Raw genomic sequence first — 27,749 nt, 5'->3', positions numbered from 1 at the left:
TCCGAGATGAAATCAAGGAGGAAATCAAAAGGTTCCTGGAAACAAATGACAATAAAGACACAAACTATCAGAACTTATGGGACACAGCAAAAGCAGTACTGAGAGGAAAATTTATAGCTTTGCAAGCACACATCAGGAAGGAAGAAGGAGCTTACCTGAGTAGCTTAATGACACAGCTAATAGAACTAGAAAGTGCTCAACAAAAGGACCCAAAAATAGGGAGACAGAAGGAAATAACAAAGCTGAGAACAGAAATCAACGAAGTGGAAACCCAAAAAACAATCCGAAAGATCAACGAAAGCAGAAGTTGGTTCTTTGAAAAAATAAACAAGATTGATAGACCATTGGCAAAACTCACAAAGCAAAAGAAAGAGAGAAACTTGATAACGCGTATTAGAAATGAAAAGGGGGAGATCACTACAGATACTGCAGAGATTCAAAGGGTATTCAGAGAATACTTTGAGAAACTCTATGCCACTAAATATGAGAACCTGGAAGAAATGGATAAATTTTTGAACTCATATAACCTTCCACGGTTGAATAAAGAAGAGGTAGCATATCTAAACACCCCCATCACTATTGAGGAAATTAAAACTGTAATCAAAAATTTACCCAAAAACAAAAGCCCAGGCCCTGATGGATTCACGAATGAATTCTTTCAAACCTTTCAAGAGGAACTACTACCAATTCTGGCCAGGCTCTTTTATGAAATCGAAAAAACAGGAATACTTCCAAATAGCTTTTATGAAGCCAACATCACCTTAATACCAAAACCTGATAGAGATGCTGCCAAAAAAGAAAATTACAGACCAATATCCCTGATGAACACAGATGCAAAGATCCTCAACAAAATCCTGGCGAACAGGATCCAGTGCCTCATCAAGAAGATCATTCACTTTGATCAAGTAGGTTTCATCCCAGGAATGCAAGGATGGTTTAACATCCGTAAATCTATCAATATAATACACAACATAAACAACAACAAAAATAAAAATCACATGGTCATATCAATAGATGCAGAAAAAGCATTTGATAAGGTTCAACACCCATTCTTGATGAAAACTCTCAGCAAGATAGGAATAAAAGGAACCTTTCTCAATATAGTCAAAGCCATCTACCAGAAGCCAGTGGCAAATATTATCCTCAATGGAGAAAAACTAAAATCCTTTCCTCTAAATTCTGGTACAAGACAAGGCTGTCCTCTCTCACCACTCCTATTCAACATAGCACTGGAAGTACTTGCTATAGCGATTAGGCAAGAAAAAGATATCAAGGGAATCCAGATAGGAAAGGAAGAAGTCAAGCTCTCACTGTTTGCAGATGACATAATACTCTACTTAGAAAACCCTAAAGACTCTACCAAAAAGCTTCTAGAAATAATAGATTTGTATAGCAAAGTGGCAGGATACAAAATTAACACACAAAAATCAATGGCCTTTTTATACACTAATAATGATAGGGAAGAAATGGACATTAAGAGAACAATCCCATTCACATTAGTTCCACACAAACTCAAATATCTTGGAGTCAACCTGACTAAAGATGTGAAGGATCTATACAAAGAAAACTACAAAACACTGCTCCAAGAAATAAGAGAGGACACGCGGAAATGGAAACACATACCATGCTCATGGATTGGCAGGATCAACATCATTAAAATGGCAATACTTCCAAAAGCATTGTACAGATTTAACGCGATTCCTCTAAAGATACCCATGACATTTTTCAAAGAAGTGGATCAAATACTTCTGAAATTCATCTGGAACAACAAACAACCTCGAATAGCTAAAGCACTCCTTGGGAAAAGGAATATGGGAGGCATTACTTTCCCCAATTTTAAGTTGTATTACAAAGCAACAGTTATAAAAACAGCATGGTATTGGAATAAAAACAGACCCTCAGATCAGTGGAATAGGCTTGAGTACTCAGAGAAGGCTCCTCAGACATATAACCACCTTGTTTTTGATAAAGGAGCAAAAAATCCTAAATGGAGCAGGGAAAGCCTATTCAACAAGTGGTGTTGGCACAACTGGTTAACCACTTGCAAAAAAGCGAACTCAGAACCCCAGCTAACACCATATACAAAGGTAAAATCCAAATGGATTAAAGACCTTGATATCAGAACTGAAACTATAAGGTATATAGAACAACATGTAGGTGAAACACTCCAGGACATTGAGACTAAAGGCATCTTTAAGGAGGAGACAGCACTTTCCAAGCAAGTGGAAGCAGAGATAAACAGATGGGACTATATTAAGCTGAAAAGCTTCTGCATCTCAAAGGAAATAGTGCCCAGAATACAAAGGCCACCCACTGAGTGGGAGAAATTATTCACCCAATACACATCAGATAAAGGGCTAATATCCAAAATTTACAAGGTACTGACTGAACTATACAAGAAAAAAACAACTAACCCCATCAAAAAATGGGGAGAAGAAATGAACAGACACTTTGAAAAAGAAGAAAGGCAAATGGCCAAAAGGCACATGAAAAGATGTTCAACATCACTAATCGTCAGGGAGATGCAAATCAAAACTACTATGAGGTACCACCTCACGCCACTGAGATTGGCACACATCACAAGAAAGGAAAACAAGCAGTGCTGGCGGGGATGTGGAGAGAAAGGAACTCTTTTTCACTGCTGGTGGGAATGCCGTCTAGTACAACCTTTATGGAAAGCGATATGGAGATTCCTTCACAAACTGGAAATTGAGCTTCCATACGATCCAGCTATACCACTCCTAGGAATATACCCAAGAAACACAAATATACAATACAAAAAACCCTTCCTTACTCCTATATTCATTGCAGCGCTATTTACAATAGCCAGACTCTGGAAACAACCAAGATGCCCTTCAACAGATGAGTGGCTGAAGAAACTGTGGTACATATACACAATGGAATACTATGCAGCCATCAGGAGAGATGAAGTCATGAAATTTTCCAATACATGGATGTACATGGAATCTATTATGCTGAGTGAAGTAAGTCAGAGGGAGAGAGAAAGACGCAGAATGGTTTCACTTATCTATGGGCTTTAAGAAAAATGAAGGACATTTTTAACAATATCTCAGAGACAAGAGAGATGAGGGCTGGTAGGTGCAGCTCAGGACATGCAGCTCATCACATAGAGTGATGAGTGCAGTTGCAGAGATGACTACACTGAAAACTATCATAAAATGTGAATGAATGAGGGAAGTAGAAAGCCTGTCTCGAGTACAGGTGTAGGGGGGTGGGGAGGAGGGAGATCTGGGAAATTGGTGGTGGGAATGTTGCACCGGTGAAGGGGGGTGCTCTTTACATGACTGTAATCATACAACTATAATCATGTTTGTAATCACGGTGTTTAAATAAAGATAAAAAAAAAAAAAGAAACCTCCTGGGGCCAGAGCGATGGCACAGCAGTAGGGTATTTGCCTTGCACATGGCTGACCTAGGACAGATCATGGTTGTATCCCCCCAGCGTCCCATATGGTCCCCAAGCCAGGAACGATTTCTGAGTGCAGAGCCAGGAGTAACCTCTGAGCATCACCGTATGTGGCCCACCCACTGCCCCAAACCTTCCTTAAGGCAATGATGGTCTTTAAAATATGTCAGATGGGGCTGGGGATGTAACTCAGTTGTAGAGCACTTTCCTTGCATGTGTGAGGCTTTGGGTTGGATTTTCAGTACTGAAACAACAACAATAAAGAAGAAATCACTTGAAATTCTTTTTTTTCATGCAACTATTATGCCTCTGGCTATTTTTCTTCCTTATCTCTTTATTGCTAATTTCTTTGGCCATTTTACATATCCAAATATAAATATTTAATCATTTAACAACATGGTTTGATCAATTTATATATATTTACACATCAGAATTATATTGATTACATAAAATATAAGCATTTATATGTTGAATATTTATAACATGTATAAATACAAATTTTAATATTTACCATGTATTTTTATATTATCTTAGGTTTTATATTTTTTTATTCAGAAAATGCTGATAAAATAGGGTTATAAGACTTTATTTGTATGCCTATATAAATAGTCATTTTTTAAAGGCAGGAGTAGAATTAGTGGGTCCAGGAATAAATCGCAAATTCTAATTGAAACAAGTGATTAGTATCCAAATAGGAAGTAATAACTTTATTATATGATTTGTATCTGAACATCTACTTCCCCTTACGCTAACCCTAGATAATTCTTTAGTTTTGTTAATCTGATAATAAATAACATCTAATTTTATATGATTTTTATCAAGTTGACTATCTTTCAGATGTTATTGGCTGTTTGTTTGCATCTTTTGCCAAATTACTTTTTCTCATTATAAAATGTTTGTATTTAATGTTCTAAGATAAATATGAATAATTGTAATACTTTTACCTATTAGTTTTTGTTCTACTTTTTAGCTTTATTGAGGTATAAATATGAATAATTGTAATAGTTTTCCCATAAATAAAATTATGTTTTAAATGTATTTTAATCTTACTTGTACATACATACTCATATTTTGTACAGAAGTGTTTGCATATTCATTTGGTTTTATGTATTGCTAGAGCTATTCCTACTTAGGGTTTTGGGGGTAGTTTCAAGAGGTGTTTGAGGGGTTATATAGTTCCAGAGATAAAGCCTGAGTCTGCAAAGTATGCATTCCAGCCCAAGCAGCTATCTCCTCAGCTCTATAAAATTTTGTTTTGGGGGCCGGAATGATAGCACAGAGGCAGGGCATTTATTTGCCTTACACATGGAACCTGGGTTTAATCCTCAGCAGCCCATATAGTCCCTCAAGCCTGCCAGGAGTGATTTCTGAGCAGAGAGCCAGCAGTAACCCCTGAACACTGTGGGGTGTGGCCCCAGAACCTAAAACAAACAAACAAACAAACAAAAAAGATTTTTGTTTTGGGAGGAGAAATCATACTGAGTGGTACTTAGGGCTTATTTCTGGCTCTGTGCTCATGAACTTCTTTTAGAACTGCTCAGGGATAATTTGCTGTGCAGGAATTCAAACCAAGGTTGACTAGATGAAAGGCAAGCATCTTGCTTCCTGTGCTATCTGTCCTGTCCTAAGGAAGTTTCCTTAGTTCAAGTCTAGCAAACTTTTATTTTATTTTAAAAGGCTGAGGTTGCTTGTTTCTTTTTATTTTATTTTTCTTCTTCTTTGTTTTTTTTTTCTGGGGGTGGGTGGGGGTCTTTTGGGCCACACCTTGCGGCGCTCAGGGGTTACTCCTGGCTCTGTGCTCAGAAATCGCTCATGGCAGGCTTGGGGTCCATGTGAGATTCTGGGAATCGAACCAGGGTTCATCCTGGGTCAGCCTCGTGCAAGGCAAATGCCCTACCGCTATGCTACCACTCCAGCCCCGAGGTTACTTGTTTCCAAGAAATTTTTCTCCCCTAAATTGATGTAAATGTATAGCCTTTCATGTATAGCCTTATAGCCTGTTCAATTTTTGTTCATGTTTAGTCTTATAGCCTGTTCAATTTTGCATATTTTTTTATGCAAACCTTTCCTTACAAGCCTTCTCACTTAGGAATATGTGAGGGGTATTGTGAATCTCAGTTTTCATGCATGCAGAGAGTTCCTCTTTTTTGCACTGGTTTTTAGGATTTTTAAAATTAGCAAGTAAGGGGGCCGGGCAGTGGCGCTAAAGGTAAGGTGCCTGCCTTGCCTGCACTAGCCTCGGACGGACCGAGGTTCGATCCCCCGGCGTCCCATATGGTCCCCCAAGCCAGGAGCGACTTCTGAGCGCATAGCCAGGAGTAACCCCTGAGCGTCACCGGGTGTGGCCCAAAAACCAAAAAAAAAAAAAAAAAAAATTAGCAAGTAAAATATAGTGGAATGTGGATTGATATTTTTTCATATTATTTGAGCATCATTGTGTGCCAGTGAGTGCTTTTCGGAAGTGACCAGAAATTCTTTCCAGCAGAGATTGTTTTCTATTCTTCTGGGAGCTGTGGGAAGGATCAAGTCTGAAGGCAGCTGTCACAGTTAAAATGATAGAAGGGAAAGCTCATGGGTTTCACTTGATTAGTGAATACCAGAAAATAATAGGCCCACTCAGATGTGGTGCATTTCAGACTGTTTGCTTGGAAGCTAACATCTAGTTTAATGCATTTAATTTCCATATATCGAAAACGACGAATGCCAATGAAGAATTCGAGTTAAGAAAGCATCATTTGTCTGAGTCATCCAGTTAGAAAGACAATGATAGAACTAAGTACTATACACATGATGTGATAAATACGGAATTTTGTTAGTCTTAGCAATAAATTCTGTGGCTTGAGAAGCTGACCTTTGGTGTTTCTGATATTTGTGAGTATTCAATGCTTGGGGTTGTTTAGAATTCTATTTCAAAACATGAAAGAATAAATATAACCCTATTAATGTGCCCACTAACTCATTCCTCTGAGAGAAAACACTTCATTTTGCTCATGGCCTAAAGGACCACAGATCTGCTTTTATTAACTTGTTAAAATTGTATTGCTTTTTGGTAATTATTTGTTTGTTTGCTTTGCTTGTTTGTTTGTTTTGGGGTCACACCTCAGGGATTACTCCTGGCTCTGTGCTCAGAAATCGCTCCTGGCAGGAACGGGTGACCATATGGGATGCCGGGATTTGAACCACTGTCAATCCTGGGTTGGCATGTGCAAGGCAAACATTCTACCACTGTGCTATCTCTCCGGCCCTGCTTTTCTGTAATTTTAAAATACTTCCACTTGATCTAAGTTGGCTATTACTTCAATTTTCCTCAAAAAAGTTGAAAAATAAGGCAATAAATTTTAGACTTTTAACTTTGCATTAAAAAAAATCAAAACTCTAATTTTTTTTTTAGGACAAAACTCCAAGACATTATTCTTTTGATCAATGTTTCTTACAGTGTGATGGTGAACCCCCTGGGGAACTGGAATCCAGGGACAACAGTAGTAGCATTGGGTGCAACTGTTTGTTCTCCAAAGGAGGTTTTTCTTTTGTTTTGTTTTGTTGTTTTTTTTTTTAGGGTGGATGCTGACTGATTATTTGGCTGTCTTTAATTTGTGTTCTTAATTGATGTATTGCAATTGCTAACTATAAAACTTTTAATCATTCCATGCTCACATTACTCCCAAACTACCTATCTACTGTTTCCATCTACCAATGTCCTAAAGTTCCCTTCTACCCTTTCAGTGTACAATCAAATCAGTTCTGTGCACCAACTCTCTAGTTCTTTTGTTCCCATAATATGTTTATTTCTCATTTCTGAAAAAATCATTATTCTGTATCTATCCCATTTCTTTTGATTAACTTTACTGAGCATGATACCTTCTAATTCTAAATGCATAGTGGAAAATTGGTGATTTTTGTCCTTTCTTACAGCTGTATAGTATTCCGTAACAAAAATATATACCACAAGCTCTTTTTGCTTGTTTTGTTTTGGGACCACACCTAGCAGTGCTCTGTAATTACTCCTGCTTTCAGAAATCACTCCTGGCAAATTCAAGAGATCATAAGAGATGGTATTGAACTCAGGTTAGTCAAATGTAAGGCAAATGCCCTAAACACTATGCTATCCCACTCCCCAAATACAACTTCTTGATCCATTTATCCATAGTTGGACATCTGCAATGTTTCTATATCTTGATTATTGTACTATGTGGTACAAGAAACAGATGTTATTCAAATTATTGTTTTTATATTTGGAGGTATAGATGACAAGGAATGATATTGCTGGGTTATATGGGAGTTCTATTGCTCTTTTGAGAAATTTCCACATTGCTTTTATAGATATTGAACCAAATGACATTCCTACCAACAATGAATGAGAATTGTTTTTATCACCATAGACTCGCCTACACTAATTATTTACAGGCTTTTTGAATCACTTCTCAATCTTCTGGCTAAGCTCAAGTGCAGTACAGACTTTTTGATATGTACCAGTAACAGTGCAATATTTTTTTCTGAAAAGAAGGAGGTTGGCTAAATAAATTTGGAAGCCTTTGCTCTAGAGTCTATGGATCACTAGAATTCTATGATCACCAAATAGTACTTGCTGCTTTTTCACTTTCCCTTAGATTTTACCTTAGACTTTTAATGTTGCATTAAAAAATCAAAACTCTAAATTTTCTTTCTTAGGACAAAACTTCAAGACAGTATTTATAACTCTTCAAGAAATCATTACTTTTAATTAATGTTTTAATTAATTTAATTTAATTTTAATTAATCATTACATTTCATTGTTTGGGGGCCACTCCCAGGTGGGTTCAGGGCTTACTGCTGGTTCAGTGCTCAAGACTCTCCTAGAGAGACTTGGGGAACTCTATGGGGTAGGAGAGATCAAACTTTGGTAGGCCATAAGCCAGTCAAATGCCCTACTTGTACTATGATTCCCAGCTCCATTTTTTGTTCCTTTAAAAGAGAAATATGCTTATTTATCTTAGGAGTAGGTTCTATCTTTTAAAAAAGAGATATATCATTATAAGTTATCTTCCAGCAGGGCTCCAAATTTCCTAGTTTCCTTTTCTCAGGCTTGTCCTATGCCAGTACTTAGCAGTTCATTTCTGTGGGATGTGTGTGTGTGTGTGTGTGTGTCTTTATTCCAGCTCTGTGATTCAGAAAACTGTCAGTTTACCTGGAAGTCTCTTCTGGCCTCTGGGAGTTAATCAAAGCTTATGCTTGAATGTTTTCAAACTTAGAAAAAACCCACTATTCATAAAATGAACCATATGTCAAGAATGCATACATTATAAATAACTATACACCTGTCTGCAAGTAATATATACCCTCATTTCTTAAGATATACATTATCATTTTCATTTCATTAAAATATTTAACAATCTACCAAAAGTCACATACATATGTGAATCTCCTCAATTCAATTTAATTTAAGAATATTATATTCTGTTTTAAAAGTTGTAGAAGTTTGGGGCTGGAGTGATAGTGAACCAATAGGGCATTTGCCTTGCATGCAACCTACCTGGGTTCAATCCCTGGAATCTCATATGGTTTCCCCAGCATTCCTAGGAACGATCCCTGAGCATAGTGCCAGGAGTAACTCCTGAGCATCACTGGGAGTGGCCCCGAACTAACAAATAAACAAAATCATAACAAAAAAGTGACAGAGGTTTCTTTTGTTAAACAGAACTGTTTAACAGTGCTGGAGCTTCTTTGTAAGATTGCTCCCACTAACTCATTGATAAAGGAACTTAAATGGAAGGGTACAAAGAAAGGAGATAAATGAAGAGAATGTTTTCAAAGATGAACAGTAATAGGCATAATACTGATAATAAGAGTCAAAACATCTCCTGGAGAAAGCATAGAAACAAAATGTTTCCCCACAGAATTACAGAAAGATTTTGCAAAGGGAACACTCCTGAAAAAAATTGCTAAAATTTAGGTAGGATCTCTGTATGCGTCACTAGGCTGAGATCACAGTATGCACTTGACAAGAATCTGATTTTGCCACTAAGGAACGTTCTACACCAGTGAGAGAGCACTGTCTCAAGGAACCTCCATTTCTAGCTTTAGACACATACTTGTAAAATCTCTCTCTCTCTCTCTCTCTCTCTCTCTCTCTCTCTCTCTCTCTTCCTTTGCTTCTAGGGGAACTATTAATCAATGTCAGCTTCCACACATTTTGTCTACAGGTTCCTGCACTTCACCAGCAATTCAATAGTTTCTCAAAAATGTGTAGAATGCTTTCTTCTTTCCTTCCTTCCTCCCTCCCTCCCTTCCTTCCTTCTTTCCTTCCACCCTTCCCTCCTTCCTTGCCTCCCTCCCTCCTTCCTTCCCTGAGTCCTTCCTTCTCTCCCTCCCTCCCCTCCTTCCTTTCTTCCTTCCCTCCCACCCTCCTTCCTTCCTCCTTCCCTCCTTCCTTCCTTTTTCCTTCCTTCCTTCCTTCCTTTCTTCTTTCCCTCCCTCCTCCCTTTTTCCTTTCTTCCTTCCTTTCTTCATTTCTACTTTCCCTCCCTCCTTCCTTCCCTCCCTTCCTCCTCTCCTTCTTTCCTTCCTTCCTGCCTTTTTTCCTTCCTTCCTTTCTTCCGTCCTTCTTTCCCTCCCTCCTTCCTTCTCTCCCTTCCCCTCTCCTTCCTTCCCTCCTCTCCTTCCTTCCCTCCTCTCCTTCCTTCCTTACTTCCCTCCCTTCCTGCTATCCATCCCTCCTTCCTTTCTTCCTTTCCTCCTTCCTTTCTTTCCTCCCTTCCTCTTTCCTTTCTTCCTTCCCTCCCACCCTCCTTTCTTCCCTCCCTCCCTCTCTCCCTCCCTCCCTCCTTCCTACCTTCCTTCCTTCCTTCCTTCCTTCCTTCTCTACCTCACTCTCTCCCTCTTTCCTTCTTTCCCCCCTCTCTCCTTCCTTTCTTTCCTCCCTCTCTCCTTCCTTCCTTCTTTACTTCCCTTTCTTCCTCCCTCCTTCCTTCCTTTTTTCCCTCTCTCCTTCCTTTCTTCTCCTCAATTATTATTGTTATTAGATGGTTTTTAAATAGATTAGGTTAGAACATATGCTCATACTAAACAGTAATCCTCAGATATATGTATTGGGTAGTATATGTGCAAATGAATGTAGTAATACAGATACAAATCCTAAGACATTAGGTAACCCATTCTTGATTTGATGATTAGAACAAACAGGTCTGGTGAAGCTCCTGGCTGCCTTATCTCAGTGACATCCTTCTCCTTACAGAGGTACCCAACCATTCTTCAAGTCTGCTTGTCGGCTGCAGTTGTACTTTTATTAAAATGACTTGGAGCTGCAAGAGAGGCTACTGGGATTAATGCAAGCACAATGCATGTGGCTAACCCTGATTTGTTTCCCAGATGGTATTGGGAACATGGTATTGCTGCATCTTCAGAAGCAGTCTTGGAGATAGCCAAGATGGCCCAGGTAATCCCTCACTCTTCCAGACCTGATCAGAACCTCATGTTCAACGTTTTTATTGAACCACTGACTTGGTTGGCCAAGAATTGCTAGAAAGGATCCTAAGCTTCCTTAGAACTGCTTGGTAGATAAAATAATATACAAACTAAAATGGATAAAAGACTATCTTGCATCAACATATTTATCTTTATAATTTTGAAAGCTTTATAGACATTAAATAATATATGATATATTGTAATTTGTGTTTTATTTGACAGCTTGTTATTTAACACAATTTTATTGTTGATGTGAATACATTTGTATTGTTTTATAATATGTTATATTGCTATTTACTTATATTTTTCCTTTATGATGGGTCCACTCAAATGATTATTGAGGGTATTTTTGGTCTTTTTTTTAAATCCATGAACAATGTTTTAGCAATCGTTCCTTAAACAGTGTCCCAAATATTTTGTGTCAATTAGCATTTATAAAAATGGTGAGTTCTATTTTCCTACATTCTTGATAAAACTTTATATAATTAGACTACATTTTTTCTTATTTTTCTAAGTATAAATTGTTTCCCATGTGTATTGATTTTTTTAACCTTAGTTTAATGGACAAGTGCACAGATCATAAGTGTCCAACTAGACAAATTTTCACAAAATGAGTCCAGAGTACCATAAGCAGCCCTATTATCTTCCTTCTGTTCCTTTCAATTTACCCCATCCATTAAGAGCCACTACTTCAATTTCTAGAACTTAATCTACTTATATATGTATTTGGACTCCTGTCTCAGTTTTATACTTTTTGAGACATATATTGTAGTGGAGGGTTTCTTGAACTTTTTTCACATCTGAATCCTTTCTGCTTGAGAAATACAACATAAGGGAACCTTCTAGAAATACATAGGGTTGACTGTTTAATGGACATTATTTTTGTAGTTTTCCAGCCATACTTGGTGTTATTTAGGGACTCCTTCTGGCATTGTGCTGGGGACATGTAAATCATGTCCTCCAGACCATAAAACTCTCCAACCTAACACAGCTTATTTCGAATTAATTTTTGTTTGATGCACATTCTGAAAACTTATACAATGCTAAATTGCTCTCTCTGATTTTATTGTACATACTCATATAGGGTTGTGACCCACAGTTTAAGATGCTAGTTTCTGCTATTTGATATTAATTATGAATTACAAAACAATGCATTGCTCCTTCATACTTGTGTCCTTTTTTCTATGATTCAATACATTTGGAACAAAGATTTAGAACTGCTACCCTAAGCAATTTGAAATCTGGGATTGTTGTTCAAAGGAAAAACACAGAGTAGGAGATGACAAGTGAAGACAAAGGCTTTAGAAGTCAGACAATATTAGGACCAAAGTAATGAGGCCTTGGACAAATTTTATCCACAGCCTGGTGCATCAGAGCCTTCTGACCTTGTTGATGGACAGCTTGATCTAAGTAGGCATAAATTTATAAATTTATACTCATTTACTATATAAGTGCTAGGGATTGTATAGAGTACACAGATCTCGCCCTCAAGAAACCAGAATATGGGAAAGAGGAAAGATGCATAGATAAAAGAAATTGCTTTATCAATTGAAAACAATTACCCTATCAAGTTTTAGGAACTGCTTGATGTGTGGCACCTCCAAGGCATTTTATCCCTATTTAGTTGGAGGGTTTTAGGAAAGACTTGTTTAAGGAAGAGCATCTTGGCTTTATTTTTGAATGGATAAAAGAGTTCTTTATGTAAAAGGAATTACAGAAGCAGAAGATCTTAAGACAGAGACAATAAATAATATCAAAGGAACAAACCTGAAAAAACATAGTTAAAATTGTGGCATTTTTAAAGTCTGTACCTAGGCAGCAGAGTGTAAGTAGCAATGGAATAGAGAGGCTTTAAAATTCCAATTGTGGAATCCCTTTTTTGGAGGGAGGCATGTCCAGTTTTTCTCAGGGCTTACAACTTGTTCTGAGTTTAGGGTTCACTACTGGGGGAACATATAAAATGCTGGGGATTGAATTTGACAAGCAGCCTGTAAAGTAAGTGCCCTACACACTCCAATATGGTTTTGGAATTCCTCTTATGCTGCAGGAAGAATTTAGATGTTACTAATAAAAATGATTTAGTGCTTTCTATAATGATCAGGGTTTGGGAAGAAATAGGAAAAGATTAGTGAGTCAATTAGAGAAGTATTTCTGCAAGAATAAGTGAGAGGGAATGAGAGAAGATTGGTGAATCGTGAGATAGATGGTAACACCAGCCCTACTTAAAAATAAATAAATAGTCTTACACAATTTTTGTTGCTTTCTTCCTGCTTCAGATTATTTGGTTGTGTCCCTTCAAATAGGAACTTTTGCTTAGGACATGATAATGAAAGGTGTCTACTATGGACTGTGGGATGTGGATGAAGAAAAGATAATAAATTTCATTTAAGCAGTATGTATCTAGGATTGCTGAAGTGGGATAGAATCAGTTCCTCAGGCAGTAAGAAGATGAGAACCTATTTCCTTGAGGAATCAGCTTCATGGCCACTCAAATTAACTCAAAGGTAAAACTAAGCTAGAAAGAAAACACTACAAGCAAGGGTACATCACTCTTCAATGAATGTCTGGGACTGACAAGGAGAATACTGACAGTAAGGTAAAAAGGTACCCTGCCAACTGGAGCTTAAAGACAGATGCCTTCTTGCATAACAGACAAAAGGTAACCAAGTAGGAAAATGTCAGAGTTGTTTCAAGGTCCATTGACATGGTTATGGGACGATGGATTGTCTCCAATAAAAGAAAGATAAAATAGCTTTATTGTGGAGGAAGGAAGGGTGCATTAAACAAAAGAAAGGGAAAGAAGCAGAGGAAAATTTCTTTTTTACCCTCCTCAATTTAGCCACTTGGCTAAAATTTATAAATTAGTTTAATAGTTATAATAGTGTTAACATTTATGCTATTGATGTACATAGTTACTGTGCTCTATACACACCAAAATGCCATGACCCTCCATATGTCACCTGTTGTCAGACACCTTTACAGTCACTTTACTTTTTTCTTTTACTGAGTTAATTAGCACAAGTACCCTTAATTATGTCAACACTGATCCTCAGGTGATTTATGTTAAACTCTGGCTAATAAAAATGGCAGGAGAAAGCAGCAGAAATAGAAGATTGGTTGTCTCAGTAAGATTCAAGAAGCTGCTGAAAATGCACTTTTCCCAGTGACTGTCTGATTTCTTGTATGAAAATCGAAGTTGAGACACACACCCCCAATGGGACCAAAACAGGAACATGAACACTTCAAAACAATGAATGGAGTAACAAATTTCTCGGGGTACTGAATAACGAAACTTGTATCACCATGTCAGCCCCCACTTGCTGCACCAAATACTAAAGGCATCATATATAGAGATATACATATTTATATAAATATATAATAAATGATATTATATTATTTATAATTAATATATTTATAATATAATTAATAGTCATAATTTATAATATAATTAATAGATACAAATATTTATGTCTATAGCTATATACTGTGCTATGCACTCTACTGGAGTATAACTCCCTTCTGAGTTGCCTCATGCTATTCTGGGTTATTTACCAACATTTTTTGAGGGGGAGGGGGCCTTCTGGTGGAGACCAGAAGGCCTGCTGGACAAATTCTAAAAGAGCTGTAACACTACCAACATTTTTCAATACAAACTGAACATGGCATATCCATTAAATATTCTCCCATACACATGCCCAAAGGAGAAGAGTGCTTTTACAGTATAGTAAAGAGACTTTACTCAAAAGACTTTCCTAAGAACTCAAAAATGCGAATACAAAAACAAATCCCTTCCTCACACCTATATTCACTGCAGCGCTATTTACAATAGCCAGACTCTGGAAACAACCAAGATGCCCTTCAATGGCTAAAGAAACTGTGGTACTTATACACAATGGAATATTATGCAGCCGTCAGGAGAGATGAAGTCATAAACTTTTTCTATACATAGATGGACATGGAATATTATGCTGATTGAAATAGGTCAGAGGGAGAGAGATAGACATAGAATAATCTCACTCATCTATGGATTTTAAGAAAAATTAAAGGTATTGAAATAATTTCCAGAGAATAGGGCTCGAAGGATCGGCTCAAGATATGAAGCTCACCACAAAGAGTGGTGAGTGCAGTTAGAGAGATAACTACGCTGAGAACTATTATAACAATGTCATTAAGTGAGGGATATAGAAAGCCTGTCTAGAATACAGGCCTAGGGATGGGGAGGGAGGATATGGGGGCATTGGTGGTGGGAAGGTTGCACTGTGTTCTTTTTATGACTGAAACCCAAGTACGATCATGTTTGTGATCACGGTATTTAAATAAAGATATTATTTTTTAAAAAAGACTTTCCTAAGGTGGCACTGAACTCGGTGGGATAAGTGAAATTGCATTAAAGATGTTTGATAAATGTGTGCAGTATACAAGAGTAAAGAATTCGCACTCAAAAGACTTTCCAGGGTAGGACAGGACCCGGCAGGATGAGCAATGTGGAGCCAGATAAGTAGGTGCTGGCAATCCAAGTCTTAAGTACTGTTAAAATGTTCAATGTTCTAAATGGCTCTAGATTCATTATCACAAATAATAAAGTAGGATATCTTTTTTCACTAGACAGCTATAAAAAGAAACAACCACAGAAAGTCTTTGTGCAGCTTTGGAGGTGGGGAGATGATGGAGTTTGATATTATGAAAAGACAGATATGTGTAGAAGCTTGAAACGTAACTGGACAAGGGGGAAAACCAGTGCAAAGCAGCCCACATGTTCTCAATCGATTAAGTTCCACCAGTTCAATCTTTGGCCTCTCCCAGCTAAGGCCCCTTTAGGTTGGACAAGAACCAGGAGGTGAAGGGGAGTGAGTTGAAGTCTCAGAGCACTATTCCAAATGCTGGTGTCCAGCACCTTTCTGCAGAAGGCACTTTGTGAGAGGCTCAGAGTCGCAAAACCTTTTTTCTATTCCTCTAACACCTTCCTTTGTGGCCTCGGTGTGTTCCCCCTCCTCTATCTTTTCAGATTCGTGCTAAGAGAGATAGTTACGGTTGCAACCGAGCTGACCATATCAAGCAGCTTCGAGTAGACTTTTGACTGTGATTCTAATCAGCAGCTGCAGAAGTTTATCGTCACCCTGACTACTCTTTACCGACAGATTACTTCGTCAGTGGGTTAATATCCAATGTTTCCCTCATCCATCTTTTTAACAAATAGAAGGGGGATTGTCATACACCTTTAAAATCACTTTACTTTTTCCTTTCACCTTTTCTGAGTTAATTAGCACAAGTTACCTTAATTATGTTCACCCTGACCCTCAGGTGACATACGTTAAACTCTGGCTAATAAAAGTGGCAGAAGAAAGCAACAGAAAAAGAAATTTGGCTGACTCAATAAGATCCAAGAAACTGCTCAATAACCCCTGGTCCAAAATGCACTTTTTCTAGTGACTGTCTTGTATGAAACTGGAAGCTGAGACCCCACAGATCACCTCTAATTTATTTGTTATTCCCTTCCCCACTGACCTTTCTCCCTCTGACTTATTCACTTGACATGATGGCTTTTAGTTCCATTCACGTTGCAGTGAGTTACATTATTTCATATTTTATTATAGTGCATAACAAATAGAATATTTTTTATGAAGGTACATTAGTTTACAAAAGTATAAATATATGGTTTGGAGTTATAATGCTAACATGTATGCCCACACCCAAGTACAGTTGATTCTAATCAGCAGTTGCAGATCATCATCACCCTGACTGCTCTTCACTCACAGAATTCCGTGGTCCTCAAAGTACAGCCCATGGGCCATATATTGTATTTGTTCCCATTTTGTTTCTTCAATTCTATGCAGTGTGCATAGAAATTTGTTCATAATTTTTGTTTTTACTATAGTCCAGCCCTCAAATAGTCTGAGGGACAATGAACTGGCTCCCTGTTTAAAAAGTTTGAGGACCACTGGTTCATCACCAGGTTAGTATCCAATATTTCCCTAAAATAAAAAAATGCTCTTTTATTAGCATTAATAAGCCAAAGAAATATATGTTCCAAATAAGAGGTGAACACAAGAGGTGATGACTCAGTTAAATAACAACTGGGGAAAAAAACACAAATTAAAATATCTTATTTCTATATATCAGATTCTTTATCTTTAGATATTAAGAAATTTACTTTAGGGGCTGGAGAGATAGCATGGAGGTAAGGCGCTTGCCTTTCATGCAGAAGGTCATCGGTTCGAATCCCAGCGTCCCATATGGTCCCCCGTGCCTGCCAGGAGCAATTTCTGAGCATGGAGCCAGGAATAACCCCTGAGCACTGCTGGGTGTGACCCAAAAACCGCAAAAAAAAAAAAAAAAGAAAAGAAATTTACTTTAAAATTGCATGAATCAGGAAAAGGATTTTTTGGGGTTTGTTTGCTTTTTGTTTTTGGGCCGCACACGGTGATACTCAGGGGTTATGCCTGGATATGCACTCAGAAATCTCTCTTTGCTTGAGGGATCATATGGGAGGTCAGGGGATTGAATGCAAGGCAAACGCCCTATCACTGCACCATCGCTCCGGCCCCAGGAAAAGATTTTTAAGATATACTCTCAGCCATAGTGTTATGTTTTATATGAGGAGTTTTCTTATCATTAAACCAGATGAGCTAGTATACAGTTCTTCCACCACTTTGAAATATGTTTTACATATATTTATATATACTTACATATGTGCAAATTACTGAATCTTGATTGTCTTTATGGTGATGATAAATTTAATATCAACTTGTAGGATGTTTTGGGATTTTAACATCAAAATCAATTAACTGGAATTGCTGGTGCTTACCACAGCTGCGTTCTTATACCTGCTGTTTCGAAAGAGGAGGTAGACAGACTCTGTATCCCATATATATCTCAGCCCAGTATCTTTACTAATTTGTATTGTGAATGGAGGGACATGAAAAGAAATCTGTTAGCTTTGAGTAAACAAATCGCCTTGTATAATGACAACACGTTTCAAAAGTCCATATAAAATCTAAATATAACGGGGGCCGGAGAGATAGTATGGAGGTAAGGCATTTGCCTTTCATGCAGAAGGTCATCGGTTCGAATCCTGGCATCCCATATGGTCCCCTGTGCCTGCCAGGAGCAATTTCTGAGCATGGAGCCAGGAATAACCCCTGAGCACTGCCGGGTGTGACCCAAAAAGCCACACACACAAAAAAAAATAAAAAAAATCTAAATACAACGAAAAGACAAGTTACTCTAAATAAGAACACATTTCCTAGCAAACGTTTTTGAACCTCATCTACTACATGAACTCTCCTGCATCTCCAGCCTGCCAGACCACATTTCAGATTTTGGATTCACCTCTCCCCTTAATTTCTGAGACAACTCTTTGAAATAAATCTCTTTCTGTTGGGGGAGGAAGGAGTTGGGGGGGCATGGATGGTGGGAATGTTGCACAGTTGTGATATGGGATGCTGGGATTCGAACCCCAGCCTTTCCTAGATTGGCTGCGTGCAAGGCAAATGCCCTGCCTCTATGCTATTGCTCTGGCCCCAGGGGTGTTTTATTTTATAATTAAAATCGAACCAAAGACATGTTTTAATCATGGTACCTAAATAAATATATATTTTTAAAGAAATTTCTTTCTACACACGTACACACACACACACACACACACACACACCTCTGTATTGGTTATATTTCTCTAGGAACCCTGATAATTGCCTTTTTATTTTATATTTTGGGTGTAGCATTTCGTGAAATCTGAATCTATGAAACAAGAGGGATAATTTGTTTATCAGGTTACAGGTTTCCTAGAGCAGAAAGTCAATATCTTAGAGGAAAGAAAACCATGGGAAACTAATTAAGGCTTTGAAAGAAGTGACAATGTATGGAGCCTGGGATATTTGTATAATGTAAAGCCTCATGATTTATATAAGACTAAATTACTATCCTTCACACTAGAAACTGTCCACCCCAGGGGAGTGTGGAAAAATTTTAACTACTATGCAATCTAGATGCTGCCAGCAGCTTCACCTTTTGAGCTTTATGTAAGAACTCCTGGGGTCACCTCTACATAGTGCTGAGTTGTCAGCCTCCCTGGCAGCACAGGCCTGCTGTTCAGTAAGACCCCAGATCTTGTTATTCAAAAGCCTTTGATGGCTCTTCGTCTCTACAAGACATTCAGGTTTGTTCCTCTCTCTGGGTTATTGGAAGAGAATATAGTTTGTTTCATTTTGCTAAACATAATATGGCTTGCAAGCTTAAATCTCATGATAAATTCTCAGTGTCGAGTTACAAGTAACTACTGTCCCCGTTCTGTTTGTCTGCAGCAAGCTAATGGCTATCATCTTCTGTTCCCATCAGAACTCATCTCTTCAAGGAACAAGGCTCACCACAGTTACCTGTGTTCACACTGGTGATTAAATAGATTGTCTTTTAGAGTGTCTAAGGAACTATTCCAAACTCAAATATTTCCTGTATATTATGCCAGAATGTGTGACATTTCTTCCATTAGGAACATTTTTTAGAGGCTGCAAGAAAAAAATACCTTGGCCTATATTCTTCAAGTCTATTATATCCGGAGGATGGTGAGTTAGGAATGATGTTTTCTTTTACCTGGTTATCTTATTTTCTTTTAGGAAGAGAAGAAAGAAACTTAGCATTTCATCAATTGCTTTGTTTTGCTTTTGGTAAAAAACATTTAGCAATGCATAGTCATTATGATGAAATATTATGCAGGTATTCTTGGTATTAAAAATTATCCAATATTCACGTTCTTATTCTAATATATTTTACTAATAATACTTATGCAAGATTATATACAGTACCATCCACAATGTTATATAAAATGTTCTCCAATACAGTTCATTATCTACACCAGAGTTCATAAACTTCAGTGCAGTTCATATATTACAGTGGGATTAAGCAAATGCCTTAAAAAGTCTCTTATGAACATATGTGTATATATGCAGTTGTACATCTTAGTGTCATCTTGGTGATTATCCTGGGCTTCATTGCTGTGACATTAATCATCAGCAGGGCTAAAATAGTGTAGAAAAGTATTAAGATGCAAAAAATGAATTATCATGCTACTATCAGTTACTAAAGCCATTGAAGTAAGTATGTTTAATAGAGTTTACCTAGAAGCAACCAGGATTCACTGAGGTCCAATAAGGGTAGATTTTGCTGAGAAACAATTATTTCAGATCAAAAATACTTAAAGCCTCATGTTCTTAAGGGAATACAAAGTAACAAGAAATACTGGACTCTTGGCAGAGTCTGTCAATAAGACAGGAGTTACAAAAAAAACTGGAAAAGATTTTTTTCTTTTTTGAGAGAAAAGACACAAGAGACACAAGTGAGAGGGGAAAGAGACAAGAGACAAGTGTGAGAGAGAAGAGACACAAGTGAGAGAGAGAAGAGACACAAGTGAGAGAGAGGAGAGAAAGAAAAGAGACACAAGTGACAGAGAAAAGAGACATGAGTGAGAGAGGAGAGAGACAAGAGACAAGTGTAAGAGAGAGAAGAGACACAAGTGAGAGAAAGAAGAGACACAAGTGAGAGAGAGGAGAGAAAGAAAAGAGACACAAGTGACAGAGAAAAGAGACACAAGTGAGAGAGGAGAGAGACAAGAGACAAGTGTAAGAGAGAGAAGAAACACAAGTGAGAGAGAGAAGAGACACAAATGAGAAAAGGAAAATAGACACAAGTGAGAGAGGTGAGAGAGAAAAGAGATACAAGTGAAAGAGGAGAGACACAAGAGACAAGTGTGAGAGAGAAGAGACACAAGTGAGAGAGGAGAGAGAAAAGAGACACAAGTGAGAGAAAGAAAAGAGACACAAGTGAGAGAGAGGATAGAGAAGAGAGACACAAGTGAGAGAAAGAAAAGAGACACAAGTGAGAGAAAGAAGAGAGACACAAGTGAGAGAAAGAAGAGAGACAAGTGAGAGAGAGGAGAGAGAAAAGAGACACAAGTGAGAGAAAGAAAAGAGACACAAGTGAGAGAGAGGAGAGAGAAAAGAGACACAAGTGAGAGAAAGAAGAGAGACACAAGTGAGAGAAAGAAGAGAGACACAAGTGAGAGAAAGAGAGACACAAGTGAGAGAGAGGATAGAGAAGAGAGACACAAGTGAGAGAAAGAAAAGAGACACAAGTGAGAGAAAGAAGAGAGACACAAGTGAGAGAAAGAAGAGAGACACAAGTGAGAGAGAGGAGAGAGAAGAGAGACACAAGTGAGAGAGAAAAGAGATAAGTGAAAGAGAAAGAAAGATACAAATGAGAGAGAAAAGAGACAAGTGAGAGAGAAGAGAGAGAGAAAAGAAACACAAGTGAAAGAGGAGAGAGAGAAAGAGACAAGTCAGAGAGAGAAGAGAGAAAAAAGACACCTAAAACTGGAAAAGATTAAGCTGGTTGTAAACGGGGAAAAGGGAAAGTGGCCTTCCGTATTAACAGAAAGCATGAAAACAACAGTTGCCTTATAGCTAAGAAGTAAGTTCTTGAGGCCAGAGAGATAGCACAGTGGTGGGGTGTTTGTCATGCACACAGCTGATTCAGGATAGACAGTGGTTCAAATCCCGGCATTCTATCAGCATTCCATATGGTCCCCTGAGCCTGCCATGAGCGAGTCTGAGCACAGAGCCAGGAGTAACCCCTGAGTGCTACCAGGTGTGACCCAAAAGCAATTAAAAAAAAAAGTAGGTTTTTAAAATGGCAGAGAGTGAGGCATCAAGAAGGATCATGACATAAGGGGCTGGAGCAATAGTACTGCAGATAGGGTGCTTTGCAAGCAGCCAATCTGAGTTTGCTGGGACACTACGTATGGTCCCAAGCTCTGCCATGTGTGATCTTTGAGTTCAGAGCCAGGAGTAAGCCCTGAGTGCTGTAAGGAGTGACACCTCCACCAATCCCCCGAGGAAGGGTCTATATAGGCACGGTAGGTAGAGAGAAAAAGTATGCAAATATATAAATTGGAGGTTTCTGAAACACAGTAGAAAAGAAGTAGTAAGTCAAGTAGAAGGGAAATAGACATATAACAATGTTTATGGTTAAACAATGATTTTATTTATTTTTTTAAGGATTTTTGGGCCACACCTGGTGATGCTCATGGGTTACTCCTGGCTATGTGCTCAGAAATCGCTCCCGGCTTGGGGGACCATATAGGACACCAGAGATGGAACCCAGGTCTGTCCTGAGTCAGCCATGTGCAAGGCAAATGCCCTACTGCTGTGCTGCTCCAGCCCCTATGCAATGATTTTTTGAGAGACACAGAAGGATAAAGATTGACAGAAACAGACTAAGGGAGACATCACTGTAGACACAAAAAGGACAAAAATTGCCCAAAAACTTCTCAGGTATATAGACAAATATATATATGTATATATATGTGGAGAACAAGAATAGACACTATGGTCAGTTGACTGAATGAAAATCAGTGTAGGGTGTTTGGGGCATATTACTGCAGCAAGAAAATACACACATATCTCTCGGGTGTTCTCTCTTCTAGCTCATCTGGTTTGATGATAAAAGAACTCATAGACAAGGTAAAACCATGGCTGAGAGTATATTTAAAAAAAAAAAACTTTTCCTGGTTTTGTGTAATTTTAAAGTCATTTTCTTAATTTCTAAAGATAAAGAATGAAATATATAGGAATAAGATATTTAAATGTGTTCCTTCAGTGGTGATTTGACTGAATCACTACCTCTTATGGTCACCTCTTATTTGGAACACACACACACACACACATATATATAGGTTTTTTTTTTTTTTTTTTGGACCACACCTGGTGATGCTCAGAGTTTACTGCTGGCTATGAACTCAGAAATCAGTCCTGGCTTGGGGGACCATATGCAACACTGAGGGATCGAATTTTGGTCCATCCTAGGTTAGCACAGGCAAGGCAGATGCCTTACTGCTTGTGCCACTGCTCCAGCCCCATGGAACATGTATTTCTTTTGGCTTATTTATGCTACAGAATTTCATTTTAGTTCAATTAAATCACTATTAAAATACAGCAGTTTAAATAAAAGATTTTCTTACTGCTTTTATGTTAAACCTACGTATATGGGAAATTTAGAGTAGAAACCATAAATATAGTAATTACAGCCACTTACTCTTATTCTTAGTGACAAAATTAGCTTTTATAGAACAGTCCTTCCAGGAAAGCTCGAGACCTAGAGAGCAAAAACATGGAATCAGTTGGATTTATCATTTGCACAAAATTCTAACCAAGAGACTAAGAAAAGATTATAAATGAAACCGACTAACTCCAGTATCCCACCACCATAAACATCATGTATGTGCCCATCTAAATTGGCTAACCAGTTTAAGGTAGTCAGAAAATAGAATTTTTAGGATCATAGGGAATCCAGAAATCAAAGAGTTTTAGAGTTCAAAATGAGCAAACACTTGGTAAGTGACCTGGCACAACCACCTGGCTCTCGAAGATAAGATATTGATATTTATACTTGGCAGGCAAACGAGGAAGCTAAGGCCTGAGGCCACCCAGTTAATAATGGCTAAGGAAGGATTAGATACTATATCTCCATCTTTGGGATAGATCTCTAGAGTTAATAAAAAAAAAACCAGTAGGTATTAATGATACTTTATAAAAGTAGAGCAGTTATATCTGTTAAAAAATGACAGTTTTTAATATAGGTTTTGTTTTTGTTTTTGGACCACACTCCAAAGTACCCAGGCTTACTTCTGGCACTGTATTTAGGGATCACATCTGGGGATCTTGGGGGGATTGTAGGGGGTGCTGGAATTGAACCCAGGTTAACTACATGCAAGGAAAACACCTTATATGCTGTATTATCTCTCGAGCCCCAAGTGGTAACTTGATCTATTTGGGGACAGAAAGGAAATATGGGGAGAGGTTATTTCTCCTTATTTTTCAGTGCTTTTTCTTTTAGAAATGATATCATTTCAAGTATGCTTTTCTCTAGTCTTATCCATGCTTGAACACTTTCTGTTCTACATCCTTCCTCCTGAAATTGCTATTGGTCTGATCTAACAGATCTTGGAACTAAAGGGAAGGACTCCATTGATTGTGCCCTTGTTGGTATCACTTATGCTACATCTTAGTTTCCAACCCTCTGCATTGACTTCTAGGTCCTGTAATTTCTGTGATCATAGCTCATTGAGGTAATCCAGAACAAATTCTATGAATCTTTGAGATCGAATTCCTTAGTTAATGTGGAGATTGAAGAAATTTGTGATATTTTCTGTCTTCTAGTTATGGAGTGGTTATAGGACAAAAGGTAATTTCATTTGATTTCCTTGTTGCTCTTGGGCTTTGTAAAAAATGTATGATATTAAAATTTATTATCTGTTATGAACCTAATAAAAATCTGAAGTATTTTAAAAGGGAAAATAACTATAATCCAGATTTTTTTTTTTTTGGTGTTTGGGCCACACCCAGTGATGCTCAGGGGTTATTCCTGGCTATGCGCTCAGAAATCAGTCCTGGCTTGGGAGACCATATGGGACACCAGGGATCAAACCGTGGTCCATCAAAGGTTAGTGCATGCTAGGCAAATGCCCTACTGCTTGCACCACTGTTTTGGCCCCTAATCCAGAAAATTTTTAAAAATTCATATCATCAACTCACTTAAGTATCTTTTTATGTCAGTACTTTTTTGAGAAGTTTTCAGAAAATTTCAACATGAGTACATTTGGATTTGATTTATAAAATGTTGATAACACCTGGTGCTAATTGGTTTTGGTGCAAAGTTGAACACATTTGAGGGTCAGTTCTTAATAGTGTATCAGAATTAGAATTCACAGGGCAATCAAGATTGCCTTGGCATAAAGAACAGAGACTAAAATTATTTTTTAAATTAAGTTTATTTTATTTAAAGACCATGTAACACAGTGACATAGTTGATCGTAATATATTTGTTTCTGGATAGGTGAGAGAAAAGTTATTTAAAACAAAAATTTTTTTTTATGTAGCACAGACTATAGGGCCAGAGTGATAGCATAGCAGTAGGGAGATTGACTGGCGTGCAGATTACCCAGGATAGACCCAGGTTCAATCTCCGGCATCCCATGTGGTCCCCCGAGTCTGCCAGGAACAACTTTTGAGTACAGAGCCAGGAGTAACTCCTGAGCGCTGCATGTGTGAGCCCCAAACCAATAAACAAACAAATAGATAAAACAGAAAATAGAAAAGAAAGAAGTACAACAAGAAATTTTGTGAAAATCATTGTATCTTCAATGAGATCATTAAGTCATTGTGAGAAGATTTAATAAACTCTTATTAATTAATTATTTATTAATGCTAGTAGACCATTCTTCATTTGTTTCTGAACATTAGGTGGATTTAGATACACATTGGCTTCTAAATTGTTGTGTTCCTATGGGGCTAACAGTATTAAACATAGAGTTAGCAATTTTTTTTCATACTTCTGGCTCAGTGCAGACATGGTGATTGTGTTTGTGGTTTGTGGACATAGTTTCAGTTGCCAGGTTTTCCAGAAGTATGAGAAAGTGTGGAAGGGGGTGAAGGGTGAAAGTGGGTGCCTGCTTTCACTACAAAAAAAAAAAGTCCTGGTGATATCAGTCCAAATACCTGAATAACTGAAGTTTTGGTTTGATTGGTGTCTCTGCAGAGAGTTATAGAAGAATGGTGAAGCAAGTCCATTGAAGAAATGGCAATTGTGGGTGGTGGATACAGCAGGCATGGCTTTGGTTGGGTTGAGACTTGGGCCACCCCGTCCCCCCCTTAGATTGCCAGCTTTCAACTGTGAAGCATATGTACCCATCATTTTTCACAATTTGGTTTACATTTCTTTTGAGAACAGAGTGATTCTGAGATGGCTGCTTGAAGACCAAGACCATTTTAAAAGTTGTCTTTCTCATGATAGTTTAAGAGCTAAAAACAAACCTTATAAATCCATACATTGCATTATTTCAGCATGAAATTTTAGTTTCAAAGAAATTCCAAGCACAAGTCATTTCTTTTCTTTATAAAATGCAATTTAAAAACTATTATTTTTATTATATTTATTTGATTTTCTTCTCTTATCTGGTTGCTATTGCTAAAACTTCTAAGACTATGTTGAATAAGAGTGGAGACAATGGACACTCTTGCTTAGAGCCTGAGGTCAGTGAAAACGCGTTCAGTTTTTCTCCTTTAAGAGAAATGTTGAGGGATCAGAGTGATATTACAGTGGTAGAGTGTTTGCTTTGCATACTGCCATCCTGGGACAGAGCCAGGTTTTATCCCTGGCATCCCCTAAGATCCCCTGAGCCTGCCAGAAGCAATTTCTGAGTGCAGAGCCAGGAATACCACAGGGTGTGGCCCAAAACCAAAACCAAACCAAAATAAATAAATAAAAAAGAATAATGTTGGCTCTGATCGTTATATAGATAGCTGTTACTATATTGAGGAAGGTTTCTAGCAATAGAAATTCTAGCAATAGCAGTCAGGCAAGGAAAGGAAATCAAAGAAATCCAAATTGGAAAGACAAAGTCAAACTATCTCTATTTGCATGATATACATCAAAGACACTAAAGAGTCCACAAAAAACCTTCTAGAAACAACATACAAATAAAACAAAGTGGCCAGTTACAAAGTCAATATACAGAAGACAGTTGCATTCTTTTATACAAATAGTGACTCAGAGGAAAAAGAGATCAAAAAGTCTATTCTACTTAAAAGTATCCAAAACCATCAAGTACCTAGGAAACAACCTAACAAGAGAAATGGGAGACCTATACTATGAAAACTTCAAAACACTTAAGAAATTGAAGAAGGCCTAGGCCTAAGGAAATGGGAAAATACTTCATATTTATGGATTGGAAGAATCAATATTATCAAAATGACCATCTTGCCTAAATATATATATTCAGTGAACTCTCTATTCAAATTCAGACAACATTCTTCAGGGATTTAGAACAATCAATTATAAAGTTTACGTGGAATTATAAAAGACGTAGGATAGCCAGATCCATATTGAAAAACAAGAAACTGGGAAACATTCATTACCTAACCTGAAGCTATACTACAAAGCTGTGATCAAAATAGCATGGTATTGGAACAAAGACAGGCTGGGAAATTAATCTTTGACAAAGGAGCCAAGAACTTGAAATGAAATAAATACAGTCTCTTCAACAAAGTATTGGAACAATTGGATAACCATGCATAGAAAATTAAAGATAGATTTATACCTCACGTCTTACACAAAAGTCAATTCAGAGTGAATAAAAAACCTTGATATCAGACATGAATTCACAACATTTATTGAGGAAAACGTAAGTAGAACACTCTGACTTAGACCTCAAAGAAATCTTTAATAATAAGATGCCAATGGCAAAGACTATAGAACCAAATCTGAATAATAGGACTACATCAAACTAAAAAGTTTCCATATGGCAAAAGAGACATGAGCTAAAATTAAAAGACTGAAGAAAATATCTGGGAGAAATATCTCCACTCAACAGATCAGAAAATGGTTGATATCTGAAATATACAATGTACTCAGAAAGGTTAACTCTAAAAACCCTAAACATCTCATCAAAAAAATGGAAAGAGGAAATGAACAGACATTTGTCTCAGGAAGACCAACAGATGGCCAATAGACACATGAAAAAAATGCCCTTTATCACTTATCATTAGGGAATTTAAATAAAGCCAAAAAAGAGGATGACGCATATTAAAAAATACTGGGAACAATATGTGTTGGTGAGGATGTGGTAAAAAAAAGAACCCATCTATTGCTGGTGGGAATGCTGCCTGTTTCAACCTCTATGAAAAACAGTATGGAAGTTTCTTAGTAAAATAAGAATTAATCTGCAATACATCCCAGCAATCTCATTTTTGGCTGTCTATCCCCAGGACAGAAAAACACTTATCCAAAAGGATGTATACACACCACTATTTATTGCAGCATTCATTACAATAACTAA

At 37.6% G+C, this 27,749-nt stretch overlaps 2 non-coding genes across 2 annotated transcripts; one reads left to right on the top strand and one right to left on the bottom strand.

Annotated features, from left to right (window-relative positions):
- Positions 1 to 14,438: 14,438 nt before the first annotated feature.
- LOC126023770 (U7 small nuclear RNA) lies at positions 14,439 to 14,500 on the bottom strand. The gene has a single exon (XR_007500833.1). It is a non-coding gene; the product is annotated as a U7 small nuclear RNA (small nuclear RNA).
- A 3,155-nt stretch (positions 14,501 to 17,655) lies between these two features.
- On the top strand, positions 17,656 to 17,787 carry LOC126023248 (small nucleolar RNA SNORA51). Its single transcript, XR_007500442.1, has one exon. It is a non-coding gene; the product is annotated as a small nucleolar RNA SNORA51 (small nucleolar RNA).
- The last annotated feature ends 9,962 nt before the right edge of the window (positions 17,788 to 27,749 follow it).

Source organism: Suncus etruscus, chromosome 11, assembly GCF_024139225.1.
Source record: "Suncus etruscus isolate mSunEtr1 chromosome 11, mSunEtr1.pri.cur, whole genome shotgun sequence".
Classification (NCBI taxonomy): domain Eukaryota; kingdom Metazoa; phylum Chordata; class Mammalia; order Eulipotyphla; family Soricidae; genus Suncus; species Suncus etruscus.
The sequence above is the reverse complement of the archived record's forward strand: the minus strand, read 5'-3'. Positions and strand labels throughout refer to the sequence as shown.